The 16,303-nt window shown below is 42.3% G+C and overlaps 1 pseudogene; it reads right to left on the bottom strand.

Annotated features, from left to right (window-relative positions):
• Positions 1 to 1,204, bottom strand: part of LOC104984224 — a 36,216-nt pseudogene extending 35,012 nt beyond the window's left edge.
• Between the last annotated feature and the right edge of the window lie 15,099 nt (positions 1,205 to 16,303).

Below are 16,303 nucleotides of genomic sequence, written 5' to 3'. Positions count from 1 at the left end.
TGACTGCAGCCATGAAATTAAAAGATGCTTACTCCTTGGAAGGAAAGTTATGACAAACCTAGATAGCATGTTCAAAAGCAGAGACATTACTTTGCCAACAAAGGTTCATCTAGTCAAGGCTATGGTTTTTCCTGTGGTCATGTATGGATGTGAGAGTTGGACTGTGAAAAAGGCTGAGCGCCGAAGAATTGATGCTTTTGAACTGTGGTGTTGGAGAAGACTCTTGAGAGTCCCTTGGACTGCAAGGAGATCCAACCAGTCCATTCTGTAGGAGATCAGCCCTGGGATTTCTTTGGAGGGAATGATGCTAAAGCTGAAACTCCAGTACTTTGGCCACCTCATGCGAAGAGTTGACTCACTGGAAAAGACTCTGATGCTGGGAGGGATTGGGGGCAGGAGGAGAAGGGGACAACAAAGGATGGGATGGCTGGATGGCATCACTGACTCGATGGACGTGAGTCTGAGTGAACTCCGGGAGTTGGTGATGGACAGGGAGGCCTGGTGTGCTGCAATTCATGGGGTCGCAAAGAGTCGGACACGACTGAGTGACTGATCTGATCTGATCTGATTCCATGTTCATATCTAATGCCTTCTGGGAAGCTCCTTGGGAATCGTCTATAGTTTGTTTTTGATAATCACCTTATGGAAGTAGTCTCCATTTTCAGATGAAAGATCACTCTCTGGATTAGCCGCATTGGCTATGGCATTAGTTATCCAACAATCTCAGGGCGGTGGTATAGGTGGTTCTCAGTTCAGACTCTGCTTTTCCCCAGTAGTTCTTAATCAGCTGCAATTCTTGTCAGAAGGATTTGTTTTTTGCTCACAGCTCAATATAACTCTCCAGGTAGACCTGTGTCCCCGAGGGTGTCCTTGTACCCCCCTTTCCCAGAGTAGGTTGTGTTCTCATTGGATAGCTCCAGTGGGTTTTCATCTTGTTTTTCAGCCAGAGCTGTGGTTTTGTCAGAATCACCGAAGTTTCAGCTAGCTGTCAGAGGTCTCACAAGAAACAAGTTAAACCTATTTCCATCCACTGTTCAGCCACAGAAAGAGAATAGTATCTGGGCAGTTGCTCACACCAGTTGCCAAAGGGGTAACCCTGACAGGGCCGGAACTCTGGCCTCACTGTATTAGTAAGAATTATGTTACTGGGCCCTGCCAAAACCTGCAAAACTCTCCGTCCAGCCACTAGACGGGAATTAACCATGATGTACATTAACTTTGAGGCTTCCGTGGTCCCAATTCCCTACTCCAGGCACTCGAGGGACACCAAGTGAGACAGGAAGGATGGCATAGCTGTCAGCTGCTCTGAGCTTGAGTCTTCAGCACTTTCCCTATACTATTCTCCAAGTAGTTTCTAGGAAGAAAAAAAAAGAAATGTCTCCTTTATTCAAGCGTTCCTCCTTCTATCCCATTATTTTCAGCAATGGCAGAGCCGAAGGTTACCTGGGGAATTGCTCACCGCATAATTTCATCAGTGTCCTCATCCCCAATTCTTTAATGGTGACCTTTGACATTTCCTCAGTCTGATTGATATACTGTGCTTTATAAAATCCGGAGAAGGCAATGGCACCCCACTCCAGTACTCTTGCCTGGAAAATCCCATGGACAGAGGAGCCTGGTAGGCTGCAGTCCATGGGGTCGCTAAGAGTCAGACACGACTGAGCGACTTCACTTTCACTTTTCACTTTCGTGCATTGGAGAAGGAAATGGCAACCCGCTCCAGTGTTCTTGCCTGGAGAATCCCAGGGATGGGGGAGCCTGGTGGGCTGCTGTCTCTGGGGTCGCACAGAGTCAGACACGACTGAAGCAACTTAGCAGCAGCAGCAGCTTTATAAAATCAGCTTTAAGGCTTATCTTCTAACCAGTATGCAGCCTCTAACCCATCCTAAATAGAATTTCTGGACATGCCATTACTTCCTGGAGACCTTTAGTAAGGAAATGACTCAAAGCAAGAGGTTTGCTCTCTTTCCTGAAACCCACCTCATCCTCTGAAGCTCTCATTTCTGTAAACTGGGTAAAATTAAGTGAGAGTGAAGTCGCTCCATCGTGTCCGACTCTTTGCGACCCCATAGACTGTGGCCTACCAGGTTCCTCCATCCATGGGATTCTCCAGGCAAGAATACTGGAGTGGGTTGCCATTTCCTTCTCCAGGAGACCTTCCCAACCGAGGGATTGAACCCGGGTCTCCCGCATTGTAGGCAGACGCTTTACCATCTGAGCAACCAGGGAAGTCGGGTGGAATTAGAGGTGCCTCCATTTTATCTCCATAGGTTGCATGTTTCCAGGAACATCAGAACCCGGCTTCTCTGCTAATTGACTTCTAGTGAGGCTGTTTGTGGATAATGTTCTTCAGAGATTGTGTATGAGGTTAGGGCCTTTCATAGCCACAGTGTAGTAGAGTTTCCTTCTCTAATTAGCTTCCTTCAGTTCCTTCAAGTGGGTATAGGAATGGGAAGGACACTGTTTAAAGTATGCTTTTTACTGTAACCTCTTTCACTCTTTAATTTTACAAATGAAGAAATTGAAGGCTGGAGGGGTAAAATGACCTGGTTAAATTCACACAGCCAGACCGCAAAGAGCAGAAGACTGAACCCATGGCTCCTGACCCACAGACTAATGCCTATTTTTCCTGTTTCATTGGGAAAAAAAAAAATTACCACAGTTTTTTAAAACATTGTCTTTTCATTTAAAAATACTTGCTCTTTCCACTCCATTATGAATTCAGTTAGTGGCCTCCCCTCAGAAGTGAATTACTATTTAAATCCATTTTTCTGTGGGAAAATGCATTTCTAAATCTACTCAATTTTCTTATTGTCTCAGTCTATTTGGGAGTTAAAATACCATAGGTGAGATGGCTTAAATAACAGACATTTATTTCTCACAGTTGTAGAGACTGGGAAGTTCAAGTTCAAGGTGCTCGTGGATTTGGTGTCTGGATAGGCCCCCCTTCCTGGTTTTCAGCTGGTTGGCTTCTTGCTGTGCCCTCATATGCAGAGGCTAGTAGCCTGCTCTCTGGCCCCTTCTTATAAGGACACTCATTCAGTCGTGAGAACCCCATTTTGTGACCTCATCTAACCTAATGACTTCCTAGAGGCCCATCTCCAGCTCCATCACTCTGAGGATCAGGGCTTCAACATATGGATTTTGTGCACATGCTCACGGGTGTTTCCCAGCTTGGGAGAGGGATACCAACCTGCATGCCCTACTTCGGGAACTTTGGAAAAATATGTTACCCAAAAATTCCATTTTCATGAGGACCCAAAGGTGTACAAAAAAAAAAAGGAAGGAGGAGGGTTCAGGATGGGGAACACATGTATACCTGTGGTGGATTCATTTTGATATTTGGCAAAAAAAAAAAAAAAAATAAGAAAATTACATAAAATTCAAAAAAAAAAAAAGTTTGAAGATTTAACTATGGTATAAATTGATGTGACTATGGTACTGTAATAGGGAAGAATATGTTGTATTCTATTACAAGTTAATCACTAGAGAGATGTTGCCTATAAGCTTAAGTTATACATAATGGCCAATCTCTGGGAACTCTGCCTCCCAGGTAATGAGCATTAAGCTAAAATACCTTTGTTTAGCTCACAGGAAACATCTTTAACAGGCCCACTCGTGAATGACTGTAGGGAGGAAGAAATTAACACATCCCCTCTGGAGGCTGATGGGAACAAGGAAGTGTTTGACTTTACTTCCTCCCCTTTTAGTATAAAAGGAGTCTGAATTCTGACGCTGGCAAGATGGTTCTTTGGGGCATGAGCCCACCATCTTCTTGGTTAGCTGGGCTTTTGGAATGAAGTCGGTATTCCTTGCCCCAAGAACTCATATCTCAGTTATTGGCCTGTCCTGCAGTGAGCAGTATAGTTTAGACGCGGTGGGAACAGTACCCCTCCTGCTCCATGAGGAGCCCTGGACTGGTGTTGAGAACAAGCGCACTGGAGCCTCTGCCCTGTCCGCAGTGTTTTGCCTCATGCTCATTCCCTGTCCACTCTTCTATAAAAACGCTATACTGACTGAGGTTCCAGGCCAAGAAAGAGAATGCCTGGTTTGAACTTTGGCTTTCTCATCTACTAGCAATGTGGCCTTGAGAATCCAATAATTGGAAAACATTTTTTTAAAAGGAGAAAAAAAAAAAACCCCAAGGGAATTGTCCAGAGACTTCATGCCTAAATGAGGGACTGGTTAAGAGAAGCTTCAATAAATGGGTACCTAACTGCTGATGGCATATAAATATATAGGAAGCTACAAGCTGTCATTTGGCCTTGGAATACTAATTTGACCTTGGAATACAAAATGAAGCAGGTCAAAGGCTAACAGTCTTGCCAAGAGAATGCATTGGTCATAGCAAACATTGTCTTCCACCAACACAAGAGAAGACTCTACACATGGACATGACCAGATGGTCAATACCGAAATCAGATTGATTATAATCTTTGCAGCCAAAGATGGAGAAGCTCTATACAGTCAGCAAAAACAAGAACAGGAGCTGCCTGTGGCTCATATCATGAACTCCTAATTGCCAAATTCAGACTTAAATTGAAGAAAGTAGGGAAAACCACTAGACCATTCAGGTATGATCTAAAGCAAATCACTTACGATTATACAGTGGGAGTGACAAATAGATTCAAGGGATTAAATCTGATAGACAGAGTGCCTGAAGAACTATGGATGGACGTTCGTGACACTGTACATGAGGCAGTGATCAAGACCATCCCCAAGAGAAAGAAATGCAAAAAACCAAAATGGCTGTCTGAGGAAGGCTTACAAATAGCTGAGAAAAGACAAGATGTGAAAGGCAAAGGAGAAAAGGAAAGATATATGCATTTGAACACAGAGTTCCAAAGAATAGCAAGAAGAGATAAGATAGACTTCCTCAGTGATCAATGCAAAGAAATAGAGGAAAACAATAGAATGAAAAAGACTAGAGATCTCTTCAAGAAAAAGAGATACCAAGATAACATTTCATGCAAACATGAGCTCAATAAAGGACAGAAATGGTATGAACATAACAGAAGCAGAAGATATTAAGTAGAGGTGGCAAGAATACACAGAAGAGCTATACAAAAAAGATCTTCAGGACCCAGATAATCACAATGGTGTGATCACTCACCTAGAGCCAGACATCCTGGAATGTGAAGTCAAGTGGGCCTTAGGAAGCATCACTACAAACTACATAGTGGAGGTGATGGAATTCCAGTTGAGCTATTTCAGATCCCAAAAGATGATGCTCTGAAAATGTTGCACTCAATGTGCCAGCAAATTTGGAAAACTCAGTAGTGGCCACAGGACTGAAAAAGGTCAGTTTGCAATCCCAAAGAAAGGCAATGCCAAAGAATGTTCAAACTACCACACAATTGCACTTATCTCACAAACTAGCAAAATAATGCTCAAAATTCTCCAAGCCAGGCTTCAACAATACATAAGCTGTGAACTTCCAGATGTTCCAGCTGGATTTAGAAAAGGCAGAGGAACCAGAGATAAATTGCCAACATCTGTTGGATCATTGAAAAACCAGGAGAGTTCCAGAAAAACATCTACTTCTGCTTTATTGACTATGCCAAAGCCTTTGACTGTGTGGATCACAACAAACTGTGAAAAATTCTTCACGAGATGAGAATACCAGACCACCTGACCTGCCTCCTGAGAAATCTGTATGCAGATCAAGAAGCAACAGTTAGAACTGGACATGGAACAACAGACTGGTTCCAAATCAGGCAAGGAGTATGTCAAGGCTGTATATTGTCACCCTGCTTATTTAACTTATATGGAGAGTACGTCATGAGAAATGCCGGACCAGAAGAAGCACAAGCTGGACTCAAGATTGCTGGGAGAAATAATAACCTCAGATATGCAGATGACACCAACCTTATGGCAGAAAGCAAAGAAGAACTAAAGAGCCTCTTGATGAAAGTGAAAGAGGAGAGTGAAAAAGTTGGCTTAAAACTCAACATTCAGAAAACTAAGAAAATGGCATCCATTCGCATCACCTCATGGCAAATAGATGGGGAAACAGTGGAAGCAGAGACAGACTTTATTTTGGGGGGCTCCAAAATCACTGCAGATGGTGACTGCACCCATGAAATTAAAAGACGCTTGCTCCTTGGAAGAAAAGCTATGACAAACCTAGGCAGCATATTAAAAAGCAGAGACATTACTTTGCTGACAAAATTCCATCTAGTCAAAGCTATGGTTTTTCCAGTAGTCACGTATGGATGTGAAAGTTGGACTATAAAGAAAGCTGAGCATCGAAGAACCGATGTTTTTGAACTGTGGTGTTGGAGAAGACTCTTGAGAGTCCCTTGGACATCAAAGAGATCCAACCAGTCCATCCTAAAGGAAATCAGCCCTGAATATTAACTGGAAGGACTGATGCTGAAGCTGAAACTCCAATATTTTGGCCACCTGATATGAAGAACTGACTCATTTGAAAAGACCCTGATACTGGGAAAGATTGAAGGCAGAAGGAGAAGGGGACAGCAGAGGATGAAATGGTTGGATGGCATCACCGACATGATGGACATGAGTTTGAGTAAGCTCTGGGAGTTGGTGATAGACAGGGAGGCCTGGGATGCTGCAGTCCTTGGGGTCACAAAGAGTCAGACACAACTGAGCAACTGAACTGAACTGAACTACAAGCTGTTATTAAATAAACTGCATTCAGAACCCAAAAGTTAATTTAGAAAAGCAATTAAGGAAAGAAATATCACTTCTTAGCAAATTGGGAAAAGTGAAGAGAGTGCTCTGTAAGGATTAGAAGCAAATGAAGAAATCAGAGCCTGTGAATCAGATTACCTTTGTGATATAATATATATCCCAATATTTCCCCATATGTATATAACATATGTAATATGTTACATATTACAGTGTTTTTATATATAGTATATATATTACATATTACAATGTTTATATGTATATTATATATAATATATATCAATGTTTTGTGCCTTAATTGCCTGGCATAATGTGATTAGGTAGGTGAATCAGTATTGACCAAGAGCATAAAAAACAGAGATTATAAAACTCCTTTTTTTTTTTTTTTTTGCACAAACATGGCAAAAAACCCCACACATTTGAGAAATCCTAGGCATCTTTGCCTGGAGAATCCCAGGGACAGGGGAGCCTGGTGGGCTGCTGTCTATGGGGTTGCACAGAGTTGGACATGACTGAAGTGACTTAGCAGCAGCAGCAGCAGCAGGCATCTTTAGTTTAAGGGAGACCCTGGCCCAATTTCATCAAAGATGCAAGGTTGCAATTCACCAGCAACGTGTTAGTCTCCTTCCTCGCTTTTTGGTGCCCAGGCCTGTACAAACAACCTAGAACCAAGCAGATGTTTAAAACCCAGGAGACACCATTCAAGCACACCAGGTAAGATATTTGGATGTGCAACCAAAAGTGAGTTTGCTTTCCCCAAAAACGGATTCTACAGAGTGTTTCCTGCTTCCCAAAGAGACCTCAAAAATCAAATTATTTTTTTCTTTAAGTAGCAGTCATGCTCGACCCCTAGGATCCTGATAAGAAGTAATTTTATACTCCAGGAATGAAAACACTCATCTTTTAATATTGTTTGGGAAATAAAGACCCACGGGATTCAAATATTTTTCCCAACATTAAAATAAACTGGATGTTAGTGATAAGAATGAGTTTGAAACTGGAAGTAGTTGAAGCCCTGACTAGTCCCAGATAATGAGACAGAAGCACTCACCTTTTTGTTTGAGTGAGAAAAGAGTCACAGATGTGCTGTTCATTTGTGCACAAAGGGAGGAAAAAGGACGTTCTAAAACTCTTCTCCTGGCTTGACAGAGAAACCTCATAAATATCTCATTGCCTTTTAAAAAGTAGAGATATCAGTTTTAAAATAATTACTAGGGAAGCAAATTATTAAGATAACCAATTAGAACTGCAGACTGTTGGAGGTTGCAGGGAAACTTTTCAGAGGACACAAAAGCAATCTTTCTGCAAGTCCGTCTGTCTTTAAAAGATTCCTTTGAAAAAGAATGCATTTGAATCAGTCCTAATGAGGTGGATGAAACTGGAGCCTATTATACATAGTGAAGTAAGCCAGAAAGAAAAACACCAATACAGTTTACTAATGCATATATATGGAATTTAGAAAGATGGTAACGATGACCTTATATGCAAGACAGCAAAAGAGACACAGATGTAAAGAAGTCTTTTGGAATCTGTGGGAGAAGGCAAGGGTGGGATGATTTGAGAGAATAGCATTGAAACATGTATATTATCATATGTGAAATAGATCGCCAGTCCAGGTTCAATGCATGAGACAGGGCGCTCAGGGCTGGTGCACTGGGATGATCCAGAAGGATGGGATGGGGAGGGAGGTGGGAGGGGGGTTCAGGATGGGGAACACATGTACATCCATCGCTGATTCGTGTCAGTGTATGGCAAAACCACTACAGTATTGTAATTAGCCTCCAATTAAAATAAATTTTAAAAAGATTCCTTTGTATAAATATCTTGCAGAGACAGTTTTATAGTAGCAGAACACAACACAAGATTATATGTTTTTACAGGTATCTCCAAACTGAAAAGAAAGTAAGGCTGGTACTTTTGTGAACATCCTAGATTCAAGCCTTTATCAGAAATACCTTGGGAATTCTCTGGTGGCCCAGGAGTTAGAATGCCACATTTGCATTGCTGAGGGCACGGGTTCAATCCCAGTTTGGGAACTAAGATCCTGCATGCCCTTGTGGAGTGGCAGAGACCAAGCCAACACAAACAAAACCCTAACCCTGACCTTCATGTTACTGAAGTGCTTATCAATAACATGCGCCTAATTCTTTATAAGAGAAGAAAGAACATCTCTTTCTCTTTGCTTTTCTGAAAAATGTCAGGGGCAGTTTGAGAGAAAAAGGCAAAGCTAAAACGTACTTTCTCAAAGTTTGTTTGTTAGAATCTTTGGTGGCAGTTGATACAGACCCAGCTGAAACAGAGGAGGAAGAACGGAATGTGTTATGAGGAACGAGACTGTCTCACAGAACCCAAGGGCAACGACGTGGCAGGACCTTGACAGCTGACTGGAACCAGGTTCCCCAGCAGCAGGCGGAAAGCAGAAGAGGCTCTCCATCCTGGGTCTCCACTTCCCCTTCAAGTCTCCAATTTCATCTGTTCTCCAAACCACGGGGCAGAAGATATTCACCATCTACAACTCCTTCTCTAGAATTTAAGACAGTTGAAATCTTTGATCAACAAATATCTTTCAATCAACAAATATCTGTTAAGTTGTTGCTATTGCATGGTTCTCAGTAGACAGTAATAAAAAAAAAAAATAGACCAATTTGTTCCCCTTCTAGAACTAGATTCTCATGAGACAGATAGTCAATAAACAAGTAAATACAGAAAATTGTGTCTGGTGGTTGCAAGCAACATGATGAAAATAAAAGCAGTATAGAGGGAGAGAGTTATAGAGGTGCTAGTTTAAATAAAATTAATGGTCAAGGAAGCCTCTTTGAAAGGTGATATTTGTTAAAAACCTAAAAGAAAAAGAGAGAGTAAGCCATGCTAATACTTGGGAGATAATGGGTTTTGATGCTCTGAGTTTTGGTAGATTCCCAGTCTCCAAGAAGTTTCTTTTACAATTATTATTAATTTTTATAGGACTATAGTTGCTTTACAATGTTCTGTTAGTTGCGCAGCAAAGTGGTCAGTTATACATATACATTTGTATATATACAGGCTTCCCTAGGGGCTCAGATGGTAAAGAATCTGCCTGCAATGTGGGAAACCTGGGTTGGATCCCTGGGTTGGGAAGATCCCCTGGAGGCGGGCATGGCAACCCACTCCAGTATTCTTGCCTGGAGAATGCCTGGCAGGCTACAGTCCGTGGGGTCACAAAGAGCTGGACGTGACTGAGAGACTAAGCGCAGCACATGAAAACACGCATATGTATCTCCATATGTGCACCACGGAGCGCTGAGTGGAGCTCCCTGTGCTGTACGATAGTTTCTCACTAGTTACCTAGCAGGGTGTTTGTGTCAGTCCCAATCTCCCAATTAATCTTGCCCCACCTTCCCCCCTTGGTAAGCCTGAGTTTGTCTTCCACATCTGACTCTATTTCTGCTTTGCAAAACGTTCTAGGTCCACCCCTGTCTCTGCAAATGTCATATTTCACTCCTTTTAATGGCTAAGTAATATGCCATCACCGTGTTCACTATTCATTCCTCTGTAGATGGATATTTATGTTGCTTCCATGTCCTGGCTATTGTAAATCATGCTGCGATGAACGTCGGGGTGCATGTATCCTTTAGAATTACGATTTTCTCCAGATATATGCCCAAGAATGGGATTGCAGGATCATATGGTAGCTCTATTTTTAGTTTTTTAAGGTATTGCCAAGCTGTTCTCCATAGTGGCTACACCAATGTACATTCCCACCAACAGTGTAAGAGGGTTCCCTTTCTCCCAAACCCTCTCCAGCATTTTGTTTGTAGAACAACAAACTTCTTAAAGTGATCAAGTGAATCCTTCTACTGGACGATGCTAGTCCAGGCAGGGAATGCAGTGATTCCTGTGCCTCTAGCAGGCCCTAGATCTGCCCCATGATGAGTCTCTTGTTCATCTCTGGCCACAGAACACCAGCACCAATGCCAAGGGCCGCAGTTCTTCACAAGACTTTCGGGAGAATGTCTCAACTCTTTCAGCCAACCTCGGATGGCAATCCTAAGAGGAGCTGAGGTGAGGGGATGTCTAAGTGCATGCAGGGAACTTTCTTCTCATCCCCACACCTCCATCAGCTCCCAGATAAACCCTAAAGATAAATATACAATCTAAGTCATAGTACACTTGTATATAAGCAACTTCAAAATAAGTCCCCAAAGTGAATTCGTTTCTTCCACCCCTCCCCATGTAAACACATATACACACACAGAAGAGAACACTGCTCACAAGGCACCCAGTTGAAAGTTCTGGCACCAACACTGGCTGTGCTCATTGGTTACAGCTCATTTAGCTCTCTCTAGCTAGACTTCCCTCCTGAGTTTACGGCCCCATGTTGTTGCAAGCTGGGTTCCCCAGGAACTGACTCAAACTGAGGACATGTGCATGACATTTATTAAGGAGTGCCTGTGTATTAACACCCGTGGAAGGGAAGAGAAGAGGAAGGAAGAAAGCTGGAGTGGATGAAGGAGAAGTCAAATTGTGATTCAGCCTCAATGACAGTCTTGGTCAATGCCCCAGGGAGCTCTGGAGCTAGGATGACTCTCCATAGCTGCCCCGTGTGTGTGCAGACTAAGTCGCTTCAGTCGTGTCTGACTCTGTGTCAGCCTATAGACTACAGCCCACCAGGCTCCTCTGTCCATGGAATTCTCCAGGCAAGAATCCTGGAGTGGGTTGTCATGCCCCGTTCCAACGGATCTTCCTGACCCAGGGATCAAACCCCTGTCTCTTCTGTCTCCTGCATTGGCAGGCAGGTTCTTTACCACCAGCACCACCTAGGAAGCCTTGGCTGTCCAAGTCGGTTGGGCCAAAGTGGCAGGACTTTTGTGTTCTCGCATCAGTGGTTTTGAGGAAGCCCAGGCCACATAGAGAGGCCATGTGTACGTGTTCCAGGCAAAAGCCCCGCTAAGGTCCCCGCCAACAGCCCACATCCTCCCACACACACGTGGATGAGGAAGCCTCAGAATGACTCCAGCCACAGCTGTCTGACTTCAACCCCCCCGAGAGACTAGGGGGTTGAAGTCCCGTCAGCCCCAACACTGTAAGAGATAATAATTAAGTACAGACCACTGCTCCACCGCCACTGCAGTTGAGGCGGTGTGTTACACAGCTGCAGATAGCCAAAACATTGAAGAACCCTCCCCGCGGGGCTGAAGCAGGTCTATCTCAACCTCTTCTAGTCAGAAGCACTTAATATTCTTGTTTTCAGATCTAACCATCATATCAAAGTTCCTATCACAATTTCTTTCAAGAGATTTTACGTCCTTCAAATTAAGATCTTAAGATCTGCCTTTCATTTTCCTGAGGTAGACAAGCAGATAATTTTCCTGTAATGCGTGGCATGTGGATGGTGAGTCCAAGGACAGTGAAGCAACAGTTTATTTTCTGTGGAGATCACTTGCAGTATGCCCCAAACCAAGTAGCTGTATCCAGGGGGACATTGTAATTCATTATTGTGACTTTTACCTGCTCACATTTACTAGTCCATTCTGAGACTTTACTATAGTAAGTAAAAAAATAAATCACTTTAAAGGAAAAAAGTCAATAGCGAAAGAAAAAAATTTTAAGTTGACAGAAGCCATTGAAGGATTTAAAAAGGAGGGTAACAAGTTCTCAGATTTACATATTTAAAACAATGCTGCTTCTGTTGTGTGGAGGATATAAGAAGGAAGATGAATTAGGAGGCTGTGGCAGTCATCTCCAGGAAAGATGATAGATGAGAATCAAGAGGATTTGATGCCAGAGGCTTCTGTGGTGGCTCAGACCGTAAAGAATCTGCCTGCAATGCAGGAGACCTGGGTTCGATCCCTGAGTTGGGAAGATCCCCTGGAGAAGGGAATGGCAACTCACTGCAGTATTCTTGCCTGGAGAATCCCATGGCCAGAGGAACCTGTGGGGCTACAGTCCATGGGGTCTCAAAGAGTCAGACACAACTGAGCAACTAACACTTAGATGTGGAAGGTAACAAGAGTGAAATTATCAAGGATAATTTCTAGGTTTCTGGGATGAGCAGCTGGAAGAAAAGGCTGAAAGAAAACCAGAATTGGAAGAGAGGAAAAGATCAAAAAGTTCAGGGTTTTTCTAATGTTAATGAAATAATTTATCAGCAGTGCTGAGTCTCAGTTGTGGCATGCACAGTCTTTACTGGCAGCGTGTGAACTCAGCTGAGGCATGTGGGGTCTAGTTCCCTGACCACGGGTGGAACCCGGACCCCCTGCATTGGCAGCGTGGAGTCTTAGCCAGCGGCCCACCAGGGACCAATCGGAAGTCTCCCAAAAGTTCAGTTTAGCCATGTTCAAATTCACATACTTCCATGAATGAAAATGTCAGGAACAATTGGTTGGATAATACCCTCTGGAACCCCAGAGAGAGGTGTGGACTGGAAGGGGAAAAATAAGAGAACAATCCAAATTGCAAATGTGCTCCCGCGTGTGTTGTTGCTTAATCAAATGTGCTCGTTATTTCCTTTAACATCTTCAAAAAGTATTCTTTGGCCTTGCAGAAATGCAAATATGCCTTTTTTGCAAAGTGGCTGCAAAATGTCTGCCATCTGGTGGACAGTCACGGAGAGGGCTATAAATTTACTTCAACCGAAGGAATAAACGTTTTTACTGACAAGTAGCACAAATCTTTTTAATGTCATTGTCTTACTAATAAACATTCACATCTTTATATTTCTCATTATGGAAAATTGGTTGCCATATTTAAACCTAAATCACATCAAAGTGTGAAGCACTGAAAAGATTTATAAAAGGAATGTTTAGTTTCATAAAGTATTAAAACCAACATTAAGAATAATTCTCCAAATTGGATATTCTAGGAACTATACCAGAAACGATGTAGTCTTTGGGCTCTTTGACAGAAAGTAAATTAATATTTGGGACTTTCCTGATTGCTCAAATGGTAAAGAATCTGCCTGCAATGCAAGAGACCTGGGTTTGATCCCTGGGGCATGAAGATCCCCTGGTGGAGGGAACGGCAACCCACTCCAGTATTCTTGTCTGGGATTCCCATGGACAGAGGATCCTGGTGGGCTCCAGTCCATGGGGTCGCAAAGAGTCAGACATGAATATTTATTTTTTCCCTCAGGTGACAGCCGTTGATTTCTGGAGCTGGCTTATCCAGGCTCTTGAGAGCTGACTGGGCACGCTGACTGGGCACATCTCTCCCCAACTGTATGTTCTGTGATTTCAGACTGGTAGCTTAAAATTGGCCGTGGTGGGAGTGTTTATACTAAAGAAGTCAACAAAGACTTCAAATCAGAATTTCCTCTTTGTTTTTGCTTTCAGAAAGCCAGTTTATAGGCACATCATGCATAGATCACTTTTCTCTCTTGATTCCACCAATTTTTAACAAAAGCAATCCATGGAACATTTGTTTTAAAAAATTTTATTTTATTTAAACACACATTTCTAAATTTGAGTGTCCATGGAATCTTTTAGGAAATAATATTTGAATTTTATACTTTTAATTGGAGGAGACCGGAGTGAATTTTTTAGGTTATTTATGACCAAAATGACATAAAAACAATGTATCTCAAATTTTTGCTGTCTCATTACCAATACTGGCAGTTGGATTTCCTGATGTGATGATTGTCAGCTAATCGGTACAATTAATCATTATATAGCTCCAAAATTGGGAGCAGAAATCGAAAAGTTCTTAGTACACATCAGTGGAGGAACATGTGCTTTGAGAATGTCCTGATCTATTTCTAGAGGGGTGGACTTGAGAGGGATAGTTCAGTTCAGTCGCTCAGTCGTGTCTGACTCTTTGCAACCGCATGGACTGCAGCACTCCAGGCCTCGCTGTCCATCACCAACTCCCAGAGCTTACTCAAACCCATGTCCATTGAGTCAGTGAGGCCATCCAACCATCTCATCCTCTGTCATCCCCTTCTTCTCCTGCCTTCAATCTTTCCCAGCATCAGGGTCTTTTCCAGTGAGTCAGCTCTTTCCATCAAGTGACCAAAATAATGGAGTTTCAGCTTCAGCATCAGTCCTTTCGATGAATATTCAAGGCTGATTTCCTTTAGGATAGACTGGTTAGATCTCCTTGCAGTCCAAGGGACTCTCAAGAGTCTTCTCCAACACCACAGTTCAAAAGCATCAGTTCTTTGGCACTCAGCTTTCTTTATAGTCCAACTCTCACATGACTACTGGAAAAACCATAGCTTTGATTAGACGGACCTTTGTTGGCTAAGTAATGTCTCTGCTTTTTAATATGCTGTCAAGGTTGGTCGTAACTTTTCTTCCAAGGAACAAGCATTTTTTAATTGCATGGCTGCAGTCACCATCTGCAGTGATTTTGGAGCCCCAAAAAATAGTCTGTCACTGTTTCCACTGTTTCCCCATTTATTTGCCACGAAGTGATGGGACCAGATGCTATGATCTTAGTTTCCTGAATGTCTTTTGTGTTTGTCTAATTACTAAGCAGCAGTCCCTCTGATGTTTCCTGAGGGCAGGGTGATCAGCTTACCTTTGTCTCTACATTGCCTTAAAGAAGCTTAAACCATAAGGGGGCTCATTTTTAAAAATAAATCTCTTCTTAACACATAAAGACAAGTCCTAGACAGAGAGCTATTGGATCAGGTACTTTATGTTCAGTTCTTCACCATGCCATATTCTAAAATAGGATTTTCAGATCTTATGGGTTCTATAAACTCGCAGATAAAAGAGAAGGCAGCTCTCTGCTTTCTGAAACAGAAATGATGAGGCCTGTTTCATGTCAGCGGAGGTTCGATAAGGCAGAGAAATTTCGCTCAGTGGGAGAAGTCACAGGGTCCTCCGTTAGTGTTCAATGGTAAGTGTCTGTACTTTGTAATTGGTGCAGGTGGGCTGAGACGATGATTTGATCTCCAACTCAAAGGGCAAAGGAGACAGCAGTATTGGATATTAAGGGTGACAACTGGGAAAGTTTTACTAATGTAATATGGTCACAGCCAGGTAGATTTACCTTTCACTTCCTTGTGGATGTCAATCTTTGTATCTCCAACACCCAGCAAAAAAATCTCAAGAGTTATCTGTTTAGTTTTTACAAAGTTATAAAGGTAAAAATAAATGCAATCATGTTTTTAATGCCTGCAAGTTCCATGAGGTTAGAGGTCATATCTGTCTTGTAAATACTGTATCCTCAGTGTCTGGCATATGGTAGGGAATTCATAAATGTTTATTGAATGAACATTTCTAATATAGATATTAGGAATGATATTAAATACTGGATCTATTTAAATTTGTGTTGCAGGTATTCTGGCTTACCCAGAATGCCATTCTATTTTGGGTTCGTTTGTTTTGTTCTTTAAAAATATTTGTTTTTGCTTTCCTCCCCTTTTCACAAAACGAAGGAACCTGAAGTAAAGGCACAAAAACATGTCTTAGGCAAAGTTATATTAGTTTTACTTGTCAATAGTTTCTTTCCTTCTTAAGAAACAAATGTTTCTTGAATAGTTTGTAGTTAAAATTTATAATCTTTCTGGTCAGCATCCTCTGTCATCTGAACTTTGAAGATCTAATTAACACTATTTCCTTTCACTTTCTCAACATGCTGTTTGTTGGAGACCTATCTCCTTTGTGTGACATGGTTACGTCATGCTTTTGCTTTCTTCATGTCCCTTCTAACCACTTTTCGCTTA

The sequence above is a fragment of the Bison bison genome, unplaced genomic scaffold (assembly GCF_000754665.1).
Source record: "Bison bison bison isolate TAMUID 2011002044 unplaced genomic scaffold, Bison_UMD1.0 scf7180017863950, whole genome shotgun sequence".
NCBI classification, from domain to species: domain Eukaryota; kingdom Metazoa; phylum Chordata; class Mammalia; order Artiodactyla; family Bovidae; genus Bison; species Bison bison.
This window is presented reverse-complemented; position numbering and strand designations above follow the sequence as displayed.